Source organism: Ursus arctos, unplaced genomic scaffold, assembly GCF_023065955.2.
Source record: "Ursus arctos isolate Adak ecotype North America unplaced genomic scaffold, UrsArc2.0 scaffold_23, whole genome shotgun sequence".
NCBI lineage: Eukaryota > Metazoa > Chordata > Mammalia > Carnivora > Ursidae > Ursus > Ursus arctos.
The window spans coordinates 21,155,239-21,173,246 of record NW_026622908.1 but is presented as its reverse complement, the minus strand read 5'-3'; the positions used below and the strand labels follow the sequence as shown (position 1 = coordinate 21,173,246).

Genomic DNA, 18,008 nt, shown 5'->3' with positions numbered 1-18,008 from the left:
AAGGACTTCAGACCATTTAATCCAAGCCCCATTTTAAGATGAGGCCATCAAAGCCGGAGTGGTTTAAGTGACTCCTCCCGAGTCACCCAGGGGTGGCTGTGGCAGAGCCTGGCTCTCCCAGCTCCCATCCCTCCCACATCCTGCTGCAGCACCTTGCCCGTTACATTTCCCTGTCAGTGCTGTTTGCTACCCACACTGCCCTTCCTCCCTACATCCCTGTCTCCCTAATAAATAATGGATGCTTGATGCTAAACTACTCCCACGTGGAAGATTAATGGCTCTGCGGTGAGCTATGATTTTTCCCACCCTGAGCTGTCCTGTGCATTTCCAGTCATATTGGTGGATCTATTATGTGAATTTATAGTTGTGCCTTAAGCAGGGCAAAAATACACTTCTCAGCAACAACTGCCTGCTTTGCCACTCTCCCAGGAGCCCTGGCTTGGGCTCGGGAGTTCTCGGACTAAGGTTGGTGGGGGAGATACGACCTTCGATGAGGAGGTAGAGACACTTTCTCCAGGCTCCCACTGCATCCTTTAGCTGGAGGGCCCAGAGTTATACCCCAAGTGACCTCAATAGGTTTGTTCCAGCCTCCTGTTTTCCCACTGTTCTCACTTGGTTTTTCAGTCTCTTGACATCTACCAATGGAAACAAGACAAACTGTCATTATACGCTGGGCGTCCTCCTCAGCACACTTGCCTTTCCTTATTTAATGTCTGTCTTGCCCAAATCTGGATGCTCCTTGAGCCCATTCCACCTCTGTCTCTTATGAGCTTAGCCTAAGGCACTTGGCATATTCAAAAAAACTTTTTGAAATTAAACCAAAAAGAAATTCTGTCCAATTGCCCATGGGGGAGAACATGAGGTTAGGATAAAGGGCCCACATTCCCTGACACATTCACTCCAATGCTGACGAGCTGGATGACCACAGGCAAGTCACATGAACTCCCTAAGCCTCAGGCTCCTCGTTTGTCAAATGGGGGAGATGAGCTTTGATCTGGGAAGGACCTTCCGGTTCTCACATTTACTGTTTCTTGGACTCTACCTTCTCCAAGAAGGCCTGGGTTCCTCCTACTCTCACCACTCTTGGGGGAATCTCATGTCTACTCATGAAGGAAATACCCCTGCCCAACTTCCTTCCCCAACTGGAAACATGTGAGCAGTGATACATTTGCTCTTTTACTTAATAGACAATTATTATCTCAACGAGGTCCTGGGTTGGGAGTTGTGGACACAGCAATTAATAAGATGGTGAGCCCGCCCTCAAGAAGCTCCCAGTCTATAGGAGGAGACAAGCAACAAAGACAGCAGCAATAATCACAGCAGCTCACATTTATTCACAGCTTATGTGCCAGGCACTGTCCTAAGTGCTTGATATATATTCATTCTTTTTCTTTTTCTTTTTTTTAAGTTTATTTATTTATATTCTCTACACCCCACGTGGGGCTCAAACTCACGACCCTGAGATCAAGAGTGGAGGGCTCTCGGGGCGCCTGGGTGGCTCAGTCATTAAGCGTCTGCCTTCGGCTCAGGGCATGATCCCAGGGTCCTGGGATCGAGCCCCGCATCGGGCTCCCTGCTCCGCTATGAGCCTGCTTCTTCCTCTCCCACTCCCCCTGCTTGTGTTCCCTCTCTTGCTGGCTTTCTCTCTGTCTGTCAAATAAATAAATAAAATCTTAAAAAAAAAAAAAAAAGAGTTGCGTGCTCTACCGACTGAGCCAGCCAGGAACCCCTCACTCTTTTTCTCTCAATAACCTATGAGCTAGCAACTCTGATTGTCCTTATTTTATAGATGAAGAAGCTGGGGCATTGAATATGTTGCCTATAATTGGCAGAGCTGGAATTCGAACCCAGAGAGTCAGATTCCAACCCCCAAGCTGTTACCCGTTGTACACATCTAAACAGATAGATTCCCATACCACAGATATGGGCTCTGACAGAGGGACAAACAGACTTCTGTGACCAGGACAGACTATAAACTAATTACGGAGATAATCTCATAGATTCCTAGAAAGATGGAAAACATCAATCTATACATATAAACCTTTTCTATGAGTGTCTGGCACATCAGCATTTAATAGTTATCAGCGGCTGTCATTACTGTTATCTGTCTCATCCCATAGACTGGGAGTGCCGACAGGGCTAAGCCTGTGTCTCAGGCTTATATGCACAGTCTCCAATCCAGGGCTAAGCCCAAAGCTGGAACCAGGAATCATCTGATGAGCAACAGAACTTAACATGGCAGGTGCTCAGATCTACTTGAGGACCTGTCATGAGCAGCCTTGTCCCGGGTTTTCCATATGTGTTTCTTCACCCCTCCTTGAGATTGTATCCATTCTCCAGATAAGGCATATCATGTGTATACTGGCTTAACTTAACTTGCCCTAAGCCCTTCTCTAACTTGTACATTTCTGAAAATACCTTTTGCTTTTATTTGACAAAAAGAGGGAGACAGGAGCAAAGACAAACCTCCCAGTGTCAGCTGATGGTTGACTACGGTACAATGTTGGGGGCTGTGTCTGGGACAGAGAATTTATTTTTAAACCTCTTTAACTTGAAGTTTGCTGTACTTGCTTCTCTAACCTCCCGAAGCACTGGGGAACTATTTTTTTTAAAACTATTTTTATAAGTTAATCAAGATGGACTTCAATAAAAATTCTAAAAAATTATTCAGGGAATGTCTGTTCATGGCAGGAAATTAGAAAACACAGATAAGCAAAAAGAAGACAATTAAAATCCACTCTAATCCTACCGCCAGAAATAACTACTGCTAACATTTTGGCCTTTGTGCGTATCCCTCCAGATGTTTTCTATGCATATGAAATAGAAGGAAGATTATCAATGCTGGAGCCTTGCTATCACTCCCCTCCACCAACCCCCACCCCCACTACCCCATTCTGGGCCAAGACAAAGAGTGCGGGCTGGGCCCTGCAGTTCCTCCCCTCCCCCCTTTCAAGGAGGGCCCAGCACTGGCCACATAGATTCTCCAGCTATGGTGATGGAAAATAGGAAGTGGGGGAGAACAAACAGGCAGAAGGGGTGTGGGCTACAGGATTTTTAAACGGGATTTTGGAGAGGGGCGCAGAAGCAGCCATGACATATGAGCGGGAGAGGAATTTAGGGAATTTTACAAGTATTACTGGGCAAGATATAATCACCTTCATGTATATGAAAAATATGAGTAAAGGAATAGAAGTATTTAAAAATTACTTTTGTTGACACAGACACTCAAACGGAGACCTCTGGGTCATGCTTTTATAAACAGAACACACAAACACTCATACACATGTATGTATGCACTTATATACATATATAGGGTTTTTTATAAAATGGGGTTGTATGTAATATTTTGAAACCCTTTTTATACAATATTGTCAAATGTCTCTGCCGGTAAATATACGTATTATAGAGAATAACTTTAAATGATTTCATAGTGATGAGGGAACAGAAGGCAAGCTGAGGACAAAGCAGAAACTGACACCCCGCACCCCCCCCCCCCATGGGATGTACCTGACATTCCTCAGGCACTCCTGGCTGTTAAAGGACAAAGAAGCAGTTAACCTGTAGATACCACAATCCTGCAAGACTTAAGTCTCCCTCAGTTTACAAATGTCTTAGCAGTCTACAAGAACAAAGCATTTCTATCACTAACCTAGTTTCCAGAAGGGAATGTATATACAATTAAATGTCTTATAGCCTGCAGACCATAGACAGATACTTGTAGGAATCCAGGAAGTTCCCAACTATCTTCATGTTAATGCCTTACTAGAGGGGTAAACAACCTTTTTTTTTTTTTTAAAGATTTTATTTATTTATTTGACAGAGATAGAGACCAGCGAGAGAGGGAACACAAGCAGGGGGAGTGGGAGAGGAAGAAGCAGGCTCCCAGCGGAGGAGCCTGATGTGGGGCTCGATCCCGTAACGCCGGGATCACGCCCTGAGCCGAAGGCAGACGCTTAACCGCTGTGCCACCCAGGCGCCCCAGGGGGTAAACAACCTTTAACTCGACAATGGCAAGGCCTCGGGTATCCTGTAAGTCTTCTTTAACATACGAAAGTCCTTTCTCAACGTCCCTTTTTCCTTCCCTTTCCCAACCGCACAGTGTATAATCAGCCACCCCTCACAACTCCAGTGAAGCCGCTCTTTCTGCCCACGGGTCCCGTCCCTGTGCTTTAATAAACCACCAATTTTGCACCAAAGATGCCTCAAGAATTCTTTCTTGGTTGTCGGCTCCGGACTCCACCCCACTGAACCTCCCGTATATTCCCCAACCTCATCAATAGCATTCTGCTACATGGAGTTCTCGGGCTGTATGGAACAGACCCCTCTTGTAGGCGGTGTCTTAGTATCTTGCCCCAGAAACAAAGCTGAAATAAGCATACTCGTGATTGACGCTCTGCACACAACCACGGATTCAGCCCTATGTGAAACTCCTAGAAGTGGAATTATGGGGTCAGAGGATATGCACATATTGCAGACCTTGGACTCTTATGGTTTATCATCACTCAGCAGCAAAGGCCACAGGTATTTAGAATAAACTAAGGCCATTTCTTCTCCACACCTGAACACATGACCCCTCCCCCACGAGGGGCTTGAGCTCAGGTGCCTACTGGAAAGGGAGAACCTGTAACCCTTTCAGTGTTGTTTTCAAAAAAGCGCACCAAGATGGCTCACACAGGGTCTAAGTACCCGCGTGATTTCAGCTTCTCTGAAGCACTGCAGAACAGACTTGAAGGAAATGACAGTCCTGCTGGGACCCTCAAGTACCTTACTCTAGAAAGTATTCCAACACAGCACACAGCTTAGGACACAGCTCAGTCCTACTGCTTGGTCCCAGAGCATATTCAATAGCCCTGAGACTTCATCAAAACTACAAACTAGTTTTCTGGGGTGCCCGGAGGCTCAGTCGGTTAAGCGTCTGCCTCTGGCTCAGGTCATGATCCCTGGGTCCTGGGATGGAGTCCTGCATCCCATCGCTTTGCATTGGGCCCCCTGCTCAGTGGCAAACCTGCTTCTCCCTCTCCCTCTGCCTCCCCACTCCCCTTGTGCTCTCTCTCTCTCTCAAATAAATAAGTAAAATCTTAAAAAAAAAAACAACCAACCCAAAACCAAAAAGTACTTTTCTATCAGATACCTAATGAAAGGACAAGCCATGGACCAGGAGAAAATACTAGGATTTGTAACCAGGATATATATGGAATTCCTACACATAAAGAACAAAAAGACAACTCAATTTAAAAATTGGCAAATGGCTGGAATAGGCATTATCAATAAAAGAAGATACATAATATGTCCCATAAACACACGAGGAAGCGCTCAACACTGGTAGTAATTAGGGAAGTTATATCATTTCACATTCACTGGAACCGCTAAAATTAAGAAGATTGAGAACAACAGATGTTGGTGAGGTGGAGGAGTGAAATCAGAAGGGTCACCCCGCTGGCGGGAGGGTCAATAGCACACATGCCTCGTAGACCTGTTTGTAGTTTTTTAAAAAGTTGAACACACACCTTACGACCCAGAGATTCCACTCCTACAGATTTATCCAAGATAAAGGAAAACATACTGTCCTGGCCCATTCAGGCTGCCAGAACAAAAAACAACGGACCGGGTAGCTTATAAACAACAGAAATGTCTTTCTCACAGTTCTGGAGGCTGGAAGTCTGAGGATGCCAGCACGGTTGGGTGAGGGTCCTCTTCCGGATTGCAGACCTCAGATGGAGGAAGGGGTCAGGGAGATCTCTGGGGTCTCTCATCTAAGGGCACTAATCCCATTCATGAGGGCTCCACACTCATGAGCTCATCACTTCCCAAGGGCCCCACCTCCTAATACCAACACATCAGAGGTTAGCATTTGAACATATAAATTTTGGGGGAAGCAAATCTTTAAAAAAAAGGTGGGGGGGTGCCTGGGTGGCTTAGTCAGTTACATATCTGCCTTCAGCTCAGGTCATGATCCCAGGGTCCTGGGATCAAGCCCCAAGTCGGTCTCCCTGCTTGGTGGGGAGCCTGCTTCTCCCTCTCCCTCTGCCCCCCGCCCCTGTGCTCTCTCTTTTGCTCCACTCTCTCTCTCACATAAATAAAAATCTTTAAAAAAAAATTGGGGGGGGGAGATGCAAACACTCAGACCATAGCACATATGTTCACAAAATATGAAAATATTTATAGTAGTATTTTCTGGTAGCTTCAAACTGGAAATAACCCGAATGTCCAACAACAGGGTGGAAGACAAATAGTGGTATATTTATACAACAGAATAGTACTCAGTAATAAAAAAATAAACGACAGATACATGCAACAAAATAGGTGAATTCTTTTTTTTTTTTTTTACGATTTATTTATTTAAGAGAGACAAAGAGAGAGGGCAGAGGGGAGGGCCAGAGTGAGTCTTAAGCAGACTCCACACTGAGCATGGAGCCTGATGTGGGGCTCAATCTCACGACCCTGAGATCAGGACCCTGAGATCATGCCCTGAGCCAAAACCAAGAGTTGGATGCTTAACTGAGTGAGCCACCCAGGTGTCCCAACATAGGTGAATTCTGAGCAAAAGAAGTCAGACACAAAGAGTAAATACCAAATAATGTCATTTATATGAAGTCCAAGAATAGGTAAAACTATGAGGGTAGAGATCAGAAAACTGGTTGCCTGTGGGGGGCATGGTACAGACAGTGTGACCTTCAGAAGCTGATAAAAATGTCCTATATTTTGACTGGACTGGTGATTGTAAGGGTACATTCAGTGGTACGCTAAAGACCTATATATTTTATCCTATAACACAGAACAAAATGGCTTGGGTAACATAGCTAGTTCTATGGGGATGGTCAGGGAAGGCCTCTCTGAAGAGGTGACATTTTTGAAGACCCGAAGGAGAAGGGGTTAGCCATGTGATGATCACAGGGAGGCTTGTGAAAAAGTCCTGAGATGGGAAAGAGCTGGTAGTATTTGAGAAAGAGAAAGGTGGGCTGTTATGGGCTGAACTGAGAACCCCCTGAATTCCTATGTTGAAGTCCTAACCCTAGTACCTTCGAATGAAACTGTATTTGGAGATAAGGTCTTTGCAGGGGTAATGAAATTAAAACGAGGCCATGAGAGCGGGGCCTAGTTCAGTAGGGCTGGTGTCCTTATAAGAAGAGGAGATTCGGACACAGGGATGTGAAGAGGGCAGATGGTATGAAGACAGGGAGAAGACAGCCCTCTAGAATCCAGAGAGAAAAGCCTAGAACAGAATCTTCTCTCACGACCCCCAGAAGGAACCAACCCTGCCAACACCCTGATCTTAGACATCCAGCCTCTGAAACTGTGAGAAAATAATTTCAGTTGTTTTAAGTTACCAGGTCCGTGACACTTCGTTAGGGCAGTCTGAGCTGTAACACATGAACCATGTGGCTGGAGCCCCAGCTGTCAGGAGAAGGGGCTAGAAAGGCAGGCAGGAGCCAGATCACGTAGAGTCTTGAAGGCCACGGTAAGAAGGCTGGAGTGTTTTCAAAGGGCAATGGGAAACTCTTGAAGAATTTTAAGCAAGGGAGAAATGTGACTGGAATTTACGGAGGGCGAGTGAGAAGGCTCTTGTGGTCATCCAGGTAAGGAGAAACAGCAGGGGCGTGAATTAGAGTGCTCGTGGACAAACGAGGTATGGACAGGCTGGAGAGATGTTTTGGAAGAGAGCTGACAAGGCTTGCTGAGAGAAGAGATGTGGGGATGAAACAAACGAAGGAGACGAAGCTGAGACCTTTACCAAAACAGGGCATCTTGCTACTCGGGTCTCCTTGATGTTCTCTGAGCTCCCCAGGCATACGTCTTCCTCTGGCTCCTCCCACTTGCTGTTCCTTCTGCCCAAATGCTCTTCCCCCAAGGGCTAGCCTGGCTAGCTCCCTCATTTCTGGTCTTTGCTCAGAAGTCACCTCCCCCTGAGAGCCTTCCCCTGGGTCAACCTATTAGGAGCATTTCTGACATTGTGCTGAACAGGTTGCGCTCAGGTGTTGATCACAAGTTCTTCCTACTGGAATATAAGCTCCCTGAGGGCAGGGACTTCGTTGTGTCCACGGCAAATAGTAGGATTTTAATACATACTAGTTGAATGAATAAATGGAAATTCATCTTAAATGAGAGCCTGGAGGATTTCTGCTCAAAAGCCTCTACCAGGAAAACACATTGCCAAGTGTCTAAAATGAATTAGACGTAGAGGCCGCTTTTAGGCAAACAGGCTTGAGCGATGGGACCTAGAAAAGGCTCACAGTGACCCCCCCCCCCCCCCGGCTGAATCCAGACAAGCCCAGCAGGTGACTCACCTCAAAATATCCATCAGCCCTAACTAATGGGCTACTTACAACTAGGCACAGTTGTCAAAAATGGGAAAATTCCGTATGTCCATACGTCATTATACCTCTTCGTCTTCCCCCTTTAAAAATGGCCCCCACCCACTGCCTTGTGGCAGACAAACTCTCCTCTGCTGTCCTGCTCTCTGCTCCTTGCCTGCTCCCTTGCCGTGTGTTCAATATTCTATCTTCTTTGTTCTGTCTCAGGTGAATTCCTTTACTGCCCAAGCCACCAGCTTCTACCTGATTGTCGCCCCACATTTGGGGGCCCCCACTCCATTGGAAGAGATGTCACATTTAGACACCACATTAGATAGCTTTATTTAGAATGCAGTGGAAGAGGAGGGATGAAGGGCTCTTGATGACGTGGGAACACAGGCAAGAGAAAAAAACCTAAATTTCCTTATAACTTACAGCCCCCTGACAAGTCCTTGAGACAGGCAGAGTGACCTTCCTCGAGGAACTCAACTGCCTTGATGTTAAGACTTTGCTAAGGGCAAAAGGCAATCTTAGCTCAACATTATCCCGACCTCCCAAGATCCCGTAAGTCCACTTCCTTTAACATATAAACATTCCTTTGGAAACTTCCTTTATCTCTAAACTCCCATGATATATGTTAGCAATCATCCTCCAAGCATATGGCCCTCTGAAGGGTCTCATGACCAAAGTTTTACTGGACAATAATAAATGACATTTTCCTAACAACAGATAGATGTCTTACAAGGCCACACTTTCCAAGACACACGAGTATGTACGACATCACTTTGCCTCGCTCAGTCTCTCCACTTACGGAGTACCAGAGTTGGCCCCCAGGCCCTGATTTTCCGCTCCGTGCTAATCCCAGCTCCGTCCGGCAAGGAGAACAGGTTCTGAACAAATTCTGCAACTTCACAGCAGGAGCCCAGAGACCAAGTGGAGGGTTCAGCAAGATCCTTTTTCAGGCCATCTGGCCACAACGCCTTGATCTGGCTCCATGTCCATTTTTCTCTCTACCAAACAGGGTCCTTTGGGCAACACAAAATTAGGGCTGCTTCTGGCCATCTGACGCCAGCTCTGGGCTGACCAGCCCCAGTGCAAGTGCTGCCTGTCACCAAGTAAGCAGAGACATATTTACAAAGCTGCTTTTGGAAACCAAAGTCCAGGGAGTTTTCACTTCCCCTTGCGGGGAGAAGCGATATCCGGGGCCCAGGTGCAGGCAGCCCCTTCCTCCGGAGCCCACCTCTCAAGAGCTTCTCTGACAATGAAGGGAGACTGGTACCCTTCAGAACAGGCACCGTGGTTTGGTGACTTCTTTTCTGCAATCGGCATGCAAATGGAATTTTTAAAAGTCTCTGCAAAATTGCAAATTTCACTGAAAGTTCCAACCCCCTAATCGCGGGTAGGTGGTTGGCTCTGTGTGCAACCAGCCCCATCCTTAGGTGCTTTTCAAATCACCTCATTAACATAACAAAACACACTTTAATTTGCTCATCACTTAGGAAATTCCAAGGGTTTTTGGAGCTCTGTGTCTGGAATAGTGGACGGAAACCAAATATATATTTCTTCTTATAAATCACAATACCACAATGTGTGACAAAATTCCCAGCAGTCCCGAGATGTAGAGTGCTGGGATGGAAGAGAAACGAAAAATAGGATCCCTCTCTCCCTCATGGAATCTGTTAGCCTTAGTTCTAACAGCTCATGTTCACTGGGTGTTTTCGATGTGCTTTTACTTACGTTGTCTCACTTAATTCTTACAACGACCCTATAAGGCAGGTGTCCTTTGTGTCCCCATTTTCTAGATGAGAAAACTAAAGCCCCGGGGAGGTGGAGTAACCCAAATTCATGTTGCTGGTAAGAAGCTGAGCTGGAACTTGAGGGCAGCCGAGCTCCAGAGGCCAGGAGCCTGACCATTACACAACACCGCGTGTTAACGCTGAGAACGAGGCGTGAGCCACCGCCAATGAATTACAAGTGCCTTTTAAAGAGGATTCAACTGCAAAGTAAGCACAAAGGGAAGGCGGAAGCATGGGAAGCTATGTCACTGGGCGCTTTTGAGGGGAGCCATCCCCTGCTTTCTCTCATTTTCTTAGCTGAGCTGGTGCTGTGGGCAGCAAGGGGACAGAAGGTTAGTTTTTTTTGTTTTGTTTTTTAAAATATTTAATTAATTTATTTATTTGACACAGAGAGAGAGAAAGCCAGCAGAGAGGGAACACAAGCAGGGGGAGTGGGAGAGGAAGAAGCAGGCTCACAGCGCAGCAGGGAGCCCCCTGCAGGGCTCGATCCCAGGACCCTGGGATCACGCCCTGGGCCGAAGGCAGCCGCTTAACAACTGAGCCACCCAGGCGCCCCGGAAGGTTAGTTTTGAGAGCCCTCACGATTACGGTAACAAAACAGGCTTTCCCCACCACCCACTCAGACCTGCTCTTTCTCCTTTCAGGTCTTGAAAAAGCCAGCCAGACTCACAAAATCCCTTTTTCTCCCTCCATCTTCCCCTAAAACACAACTGCTCCCTGTAGCCAGGCCTTCCCGCGCCCATAAGGAACAGCGGTCCGTGGCTCTTCAGCGCACCCAACTCTCCCTCACGGAGAGTGAACCAAAGATTAGAGGTGGACACCGGAGGAATGAGCGACCTGGAGGGTTAGGCTGGTGTTGTTCCTTAAAAGGCCCAACCACCAATGATCCTCGAGTAGCGGCTACCATGATGGCCTCAGCCAACGGCGAGGGGGGCGACTAGCCTGCCCCAGCTCCCTCGGGGAGGTCTGACTGGGTTAAACGGATCCGTGTAAGACTCCCACCCCCACTGCTACAGTGATGGATACACGGGGTGGGCACCTGACCTTCGGAGGCTCAGTTAGAGTCAATCCCGTAAACTTTGTTTCATGGCTGGAAAGGAGAAATCCTCTCTTTTCTGGTCCATGTAGTATGTAGATATGGGGCCAAAGCTGCTGCTGCCAGTTCCTAGCAGAGCCAACCTGCAGATGAAGCCGACGGGAGGACAGCGCCGCACAAGCAGAGGGGTGGAACGGAGGCCCCAGTCGGACCCCGCCTGGATTTACCGTACCCAATAGCTTCCCTTCATGATTTAAGATCATGTCATCCGGGTTGTGTTTTCTGTTACGTTAGCCAAACGTCCTAACCGATAACCACTACTTAGAACTTCAAACGGTAACATACATTTGTCTACGCTGATTTGATAAGCCAGTCAAATAAAATGTTTATATGGCTTGGCGTTCTAAATCCGTCCTAAATCCACCCTATATGTTCAAGTCACATCAGGAGTCACCTCTTCTGGCTGACATGCTTGTTTGCTTGTTTGCTCACCAAATAGAGACACTGAATCTACCATGTGCCGGTTCCTATTCCGAGTGCTGAGGTTTCCAGGATGAATAAAACATGATTCCTGTCCTTGAGGAGTCAAACGGGGAAAATAACACAAGTAAACCTACAGATGGAGGCCTGGGAGTAAGGGCTTTGATGGGAGTGAGTCCCCCGTGCTAAGGCAGCACCAAGGACAGGCGCCCCCTTCAGCCTCATAGATACTGGGGCCAAGGAGAAGATTCTGGGGGAGAAAATGTTTAGATAAGTTCTGCAAGCATTGCCTGGATCACTGGTCTGCAAGCCAGAGCGGGTTTGCCCCCAGGATAACGTCTGGAAATGTGTTGTCACAACTTCGGAGGTGCTACGGTGGCCCGTGGGAGAGGCCAGGGATGCGGTTACACAGCCTACAACACACATCACAAAGGATGATCCAGCCCCAAAACCAACAGAGCTGAGGCTGAGAAACTGTGGCTGCACGAAGTGGGTGGGAAGGGATGTCTTTGAGCAGAGGGACGAACACAGGCAGAGACACAGAGATGTGAGTCCACATGATGAATGTGGGAAGGGCGTGGGGGGCCGGAGCCCAGGGTGGGTGAGGGAGCGGCGAGCACCTGCTAGGAGGCGAGCCCGGGCCAGCCAGAGCAGATGCAGCCTGAGCCAGGAGCTGAGGGTTTAATCTTAACCTGAGCGCCGTGGGGAGCTACCGAAGGATTGAAGCGAGGGCGTGTGCTTTGGAAGGACTCCTCTGGCAGCTGTTTGGTGGCTTCTTGAGTGGTGAGTACTGGGAACTGGACCGGCAGCAGCTGTGGCCCGGACAGGAACAGGCCTCCAAGTTCACTCCCCCAGCCTGCTGCACCTGTTTCCGCCCATCTGCTCCACTGGTGTGGACAAGCGCTTGAGTGACTCCATCCTTCTCTTCTCCAGCCCCGCACAGGTAATGCGGTGGGATCACCCGTGGGGCTTACACGCTAACGCCAGCAGAGAAAGTAGAGATCAGAGAAACTTACAAAAAAAAAAAAATCAGAGAAAGTAAAACTTTGAAAGGCCTTTAGATTATCCCTGTTGGTACAGCATGCGTGGCCTGAGTATGCAATCTTACAGAGTAATATGTGAAAAGCAACATATCATCTCTAATGTACAACACAAATAGAATACATGCAAAAACTAATTTTTTGGGCAACATTTAAGTTTTTTCCTTTGTCTTTCAGGGCCCATGTTGCTGAATTCACACATGCTAAACGGCTCCAGCACTTGGTAAATGTTCGCTAGAAGAAATGAAAGGGATGGCAGTGCCTAAGGAATTCTCGGTAGTCCACTGGGCTCCGGCTCCTGCAAGGGTTTGGGGGCACAGGTGGGCTAGGGAGCACACAAGGTAGGGAGGAACTAGCGTGGAGAGCACTGCTCAGGACCACAGGATTTTCCCTCCAGCTGCTGGGCACACTGTCTTTGCTCTCCCTTTCCTCCCAAGGCAAGCTCCCAATTGCCTTGGGCGTCGGTGGGAATTGGCAATGTCAACTCTCTCCGTAGCAACTGTCCTTGGCTTAAGAGAGCTGCCTTGCCCAAGGACACCCAGTGATGGTCAGCGCTAGAGTACGAAAGCCCAGACGCTTTGCACACGCTGGGAACAACTCTGCAGGGCTACGTGAGCTTAGCTGAGGCCTTGTCGTAGCTGAACCATAGCCCAACTTTTAACTCTGCCTATTCCTGCTTCCTTCCCTTCCCCTACAGGTGTTCCTACCCAGAGCAGCACACAGGGGACCCTGGCCTGCAAGAGTCCAGGAGAAGCAAGATGGGTAGGTGGGCACCATGAGGAGAAGCAGGCAGTGCTCAGAGCACAGGAATCAGAGAGCATGAGCAGGCAGATGGCACTTGTGTGCTTACAACAGAGGGGAAGCTGTTGGTTTCCTGCCCCATGGGAAATGGCCCACATGGGAGGGAAGTCCTGGGCCTGCAGGGGAGGCCTGGCTCCCAGTGAGGTCACAAGGCCATCCTGAAACCTGGCCCACTCCCTCTCAAACTTGCCAACCAGAATCCGCTTCCTGTTCCCCACTTGCCAAGTGGCACCCATCTCTGTGGGGTTAGCAAGTCATCTGGACAGCCACAGCCTGGTGAGATCTGGCCTGCACCACAAGGCTCGCTTCGCCACCAGACCCCTCCACCTCTTTGCCTTGGGCTCAACCAGGGAGACTGACTTCTTACTATCAGATATTTCCTTAGGATTAAGAGCCCCTAAATTAACTTGAGACGACATATCAAGCCGGGTTTATTAATAGCTTACGCTAGCTGGCAGAGGTAAGAGAAAGAGAGTAAAAGCTGAGCAGGGAGCACACATGAGAGACAGCTCTGGGTGGGATGCTAAGGGGGTGATGGTGGTGAGGGTGGGGTCAACAAAAAGCACCCGGTTCAGAGAGCAAGGTGAAAGATCAAGTCCTCAAATCCAACCGTTTGCCTCCCAAAGAAACCAAGAGTTGGTCGTACCCTTGACTGGCCACATCCTGCCACGCCAGGGCAGCCTTGTACTTTCTTGATGATCGTCTCCAACTATCATGCAAAAGCCATAAGATGCTGGGGAGGGGGTGGGGAGTGGGGAAGAGAGACTTCCGTTAATAATATAGGACTGACAATTTACTTAGAAGGCCCCACACTTGCTATAAGCTATCACAGGCAGCCGGGGCTTTCCAGATCATGTTGCATTCCTCTGTGGATGGAACCCATCAAACACCCGCTCTGATTCTCTGGCCTCCTGCCCTTCTAGTAACCGCCGTTCACCTGGAACAAAGGGAGCTGGTTGCCTTGTGAGCTGAAGGAGGCCAGCAAATAGACGCCCCATCACACACCACACGGTGCACCCAGGCCTTCAGCCAGCGACTGGAACCAAGCTCCGAGCGATGCTTCAATCTCCCCCGTAGCCATACTTGCCTCCTCTAGCTCTCCCCACTGCTTCCCAGATACTGCTCTGCCTGGCAATTCTCCTCTCATCTCTCTTGTACCTGTGGTAGGGCTGGTGGGCTGGCACTAGGCAGCCTCCTTGCAGCATGCATTCCTGCAGTGCCGAGGCTGACCAGCCAACATTTGCTCACTACCCTCTGTGAGGCAGTGACTGTGCCTGAGATTGGGCTTCTGTCAGTGACAGCCCTGGTGTGCAGGCTGGACTGAGGAAATGAGGCAGGGCCTGTCTTTCTGCTCCCTGGCAGTTCCTGGACAGGCCCCTCCTTCCCTTCCATTCTATTTGGGGCAGAGGCAACCCCCCACCCCCACCCCACCTGGTCAGGGCCAACCCTGTGGTTTTGTTCTCAGTCCCTCCCAGGACATTCTGCCAGCCCTCCGATGATTTGGTGAGTGCCTAACTCCTCACAGTCATGTTTGGTCTGTTCAAATGGCTTGAGGTTTTCTGTTTTCTGCAGCAGAACCATGCCTGACATCGTATCCCTTTTTGTAGGTTTATGTCTACTTCTCAATTGCGAAACCACCTGGTTTTCCACTAACATTTCCAAACGTTTCCCGGAAGAATGCCTCTGGAGTGACTGGTGATTGTGGTCACTACAGTGGAATCTTTGGCATCTCCTCTTCTGAGAGGCTTTGTTAAGGGATCAATCATCCTTCTCAACATTTTTAAACCTTCTGGCTGTATTTTAGGGTTTCCCCGTGAAGGCTCTGTGAGCACCCCCAAGGTGTGGAGCTTTGACAAGGTGTAGAGAGAAACCTAAGGGAAGGAGCCTGTAAAGGTCTCTGGTTCTGAGAGGGGAGCATTCATTTTCAGAGTCTCCCTCATAGCCAAGGCACTTAGCTGACCCCACTGCTGTCACATTTTAAAACTCCAAACACAAATCGAGGTTGAGGAAGTACATTTTTATTTCTGGGGAATGACTTGATTATTCCTTGTCCTTTGGAAGCAAAGGTTGATTCCTCAACGACATAAAGGGATTACTCATTTGCCTCATAGAGGGAAAATCACTTGGGTCTTTACTCTGCCTGAGAATTCACATGTAGGGCATTTTCTTTTCCCTCCTCCCCACCTCATTATTTTCTATACAACTTTTATTCAGAAAATAACATTTTAAAAAATACTTTGAAATAGAGGTATTTTTGCTTTTAAATATTAAGCTGACATTATCTTTTTTTCCAGCTTCACGCACTGGGAGGAATTCATTTCAATGCCAAAGTTAGTTTAAAGAGCTGGTCTGGCCATCTTTCTAAAAATCATGCCTTCGTCTAAAAGGGGGTGCCGCCCCCTAGAAAATTACTAGCCACAGGAACTGCCAGGAGTGTGTTGCATCCCTGAGCTGTTTAGGGGGACCAAGAGGTTACAAAACACAGTGATTGCCACCCCCCTTGGAGCTGAGAGTCTCTCTTGGGCATGTCCCAACACATCCCGCTCTATGGAAACATTTTCAAACAATCCAGGCTGCCATCAGTCCTGGGGCTAAGATTCGTCTGTGCTTTGTGTGTGTGTGTTTGCTTCTTTCTTTCTTTATTCATTCATTTATTTTTACAAGCAGCCTTTCCTGTAGGGATTCTAATGCGGTCAGCTTTGGAGAAATTAAATCAGTCTCCCAGTGCTTCTGTTTCTACCATGTCAAGGAGCTGGTCCCCCCTGGTGTTCCCTAATCTGGCAGAAATGACTGGAAATCTGGGCCTCGCTTCAAGATCCCCAGACCCAGTAGGAAGAATGACACACTTGCAACTGACTGACCTGTTCGCTGCTGAGCTAATGGGTTCTTTTGTCAGAGGTGCCCTAGCATTTTTGGAAAATCAGGAGTTCAGAAAATGAATGCATCGTTTAAAGCTATGACTCTCGTTCTTTCCTCCTTTATCTGCGGGTCCATTTTTTTGCTTGTGTGAGTTATCGGTGCAAGAATTCTTGTGAGACCTGCCATCCAGCCTCTTCGTGAGATCGGAAGTATAGGATATATAATCATGGGAAGACAGATATATAGTGTGATGGGTTTATATGGAAGCCCTACTGCATGGTGGTTAAGAGGAGAGGCTCTGGAGTTGGGTAGACAAATTATGTAACTGCTCTGTGCCTTGGTTTCCTTGTCTGTACAACAGGTGTAGGGAGGGTACCTACCTTCCGTTACATAATTCACGTAAAAAGACTAGAACACAGGCAGGTCTATCGTGTGCAGTCAGGAAAGGATAGCTACTTTTCATGTGATCAGCACATGGCACAGGGAGAAGAAACAGCAGGCAATTGCATTCTTACAGACAACAGTCTAAATTCTTAAAACTAGTCCCTAGATGATCATTTTGTCTTAAGGAAACTTATCTTTGCTTATGTTTTTGAGACTACACGCAATTCTCAAGACATGTATATTTAAGAAAAATCTATTAGGATGAAGTGGGCGTCCCTTAAAGCAAAACCCATAATTGGAATATTTACACCTGTTTGTGAGGGGTGAGCAACCTCCTTTTAAAAATCATCTCTCTCGGGGCGCCTGGGTGGCACAGCGGTTAAGCGTCTGCCTTCGGCTCAGGGCGTGATCCCGGCGTTCTGGGATCGAGCCCCACATCAGGCTCCTCTGCTATGAGCCTGCTTCTTCCTCTCCCACTCCCCCTGCTTGTGTTCCCTCTCTTGCTGGCTGTCTCTATCTCTGTCGAATAAATAAATAAAAAATCATCTCTCTCCTTCTGTTGCCGTGAGTAACGTACTAACAGGGCATTCTAAAAGTATGAAGTCACTACTGCGAGTCATGGCATAGTCTACGGTTAAAAAAAAAACCACTGCACTGTTCTCTTTTCAAGACTAATAGGGGAACTGTCCTATTTCCTCAAACTGTAAAAATGTCTGTGCCTAGAATCTCACAAGAGACCCATTAATGCCAGTCTTCAAATACATTAAGAATCCTATCACATACCTCAGGTATGTCTGAGCAAAAGAACTCCCGCCAACTATGAGCACATAGGAAGAACGTTCACTGTTGGTAGGGAGAGATTAACTGGAAAATTCAGGTACCTGATTTTTAACCACAGGCTGATTATCAAATTGCTGACCGGGTTTAGCATAAAAGATATTTTTATGAGAACAATGAATGTTGTGTAATTTCACCTGGAGGGAAAAAAAAAGATTTGCCCGAAGCATCTAGAATTTTATAAAACTATACTGTCAATTTGTTTTACATGAGAAAGGAAAACAAATAAAAGATAAGGTTATCACCACCAACACAGACATCAAGTGTAAGTGTGAGGTGACTAGACATTCCAATCAGGTAGAACATCTCTGGTTTTAATGGAACAATTAAAAATCCCATTTTAAACTTTTGTGGCCAACAGTGACCAATCCCGAGGGGGGAAAAAAAACCTTCTTGCCTTCCAATGAGCATGGTATATTTAAGAAATTGAGCGTCATTTTCAAATGACCTCAGAGATTATAACAAAACTTTATCCGGACATTTT

The 18,008-nt window shown here is 47.5% G+C and overlaps 1 protein-coding gene across 1 annotated transcript in view; it reads right to left on the bottom strand.

Moving 5' to 3' along the window:
- The window catches only part of KIAA1549L (KIAA1549 like), a 204,236-nt gene that overhangs the window by 26,903 nt on the left and 159,325 nt on the right, over nucleotides 1-18,008 (bottom strand). The gene's annotated exons all lie outside the window — the stretch shown is intronic.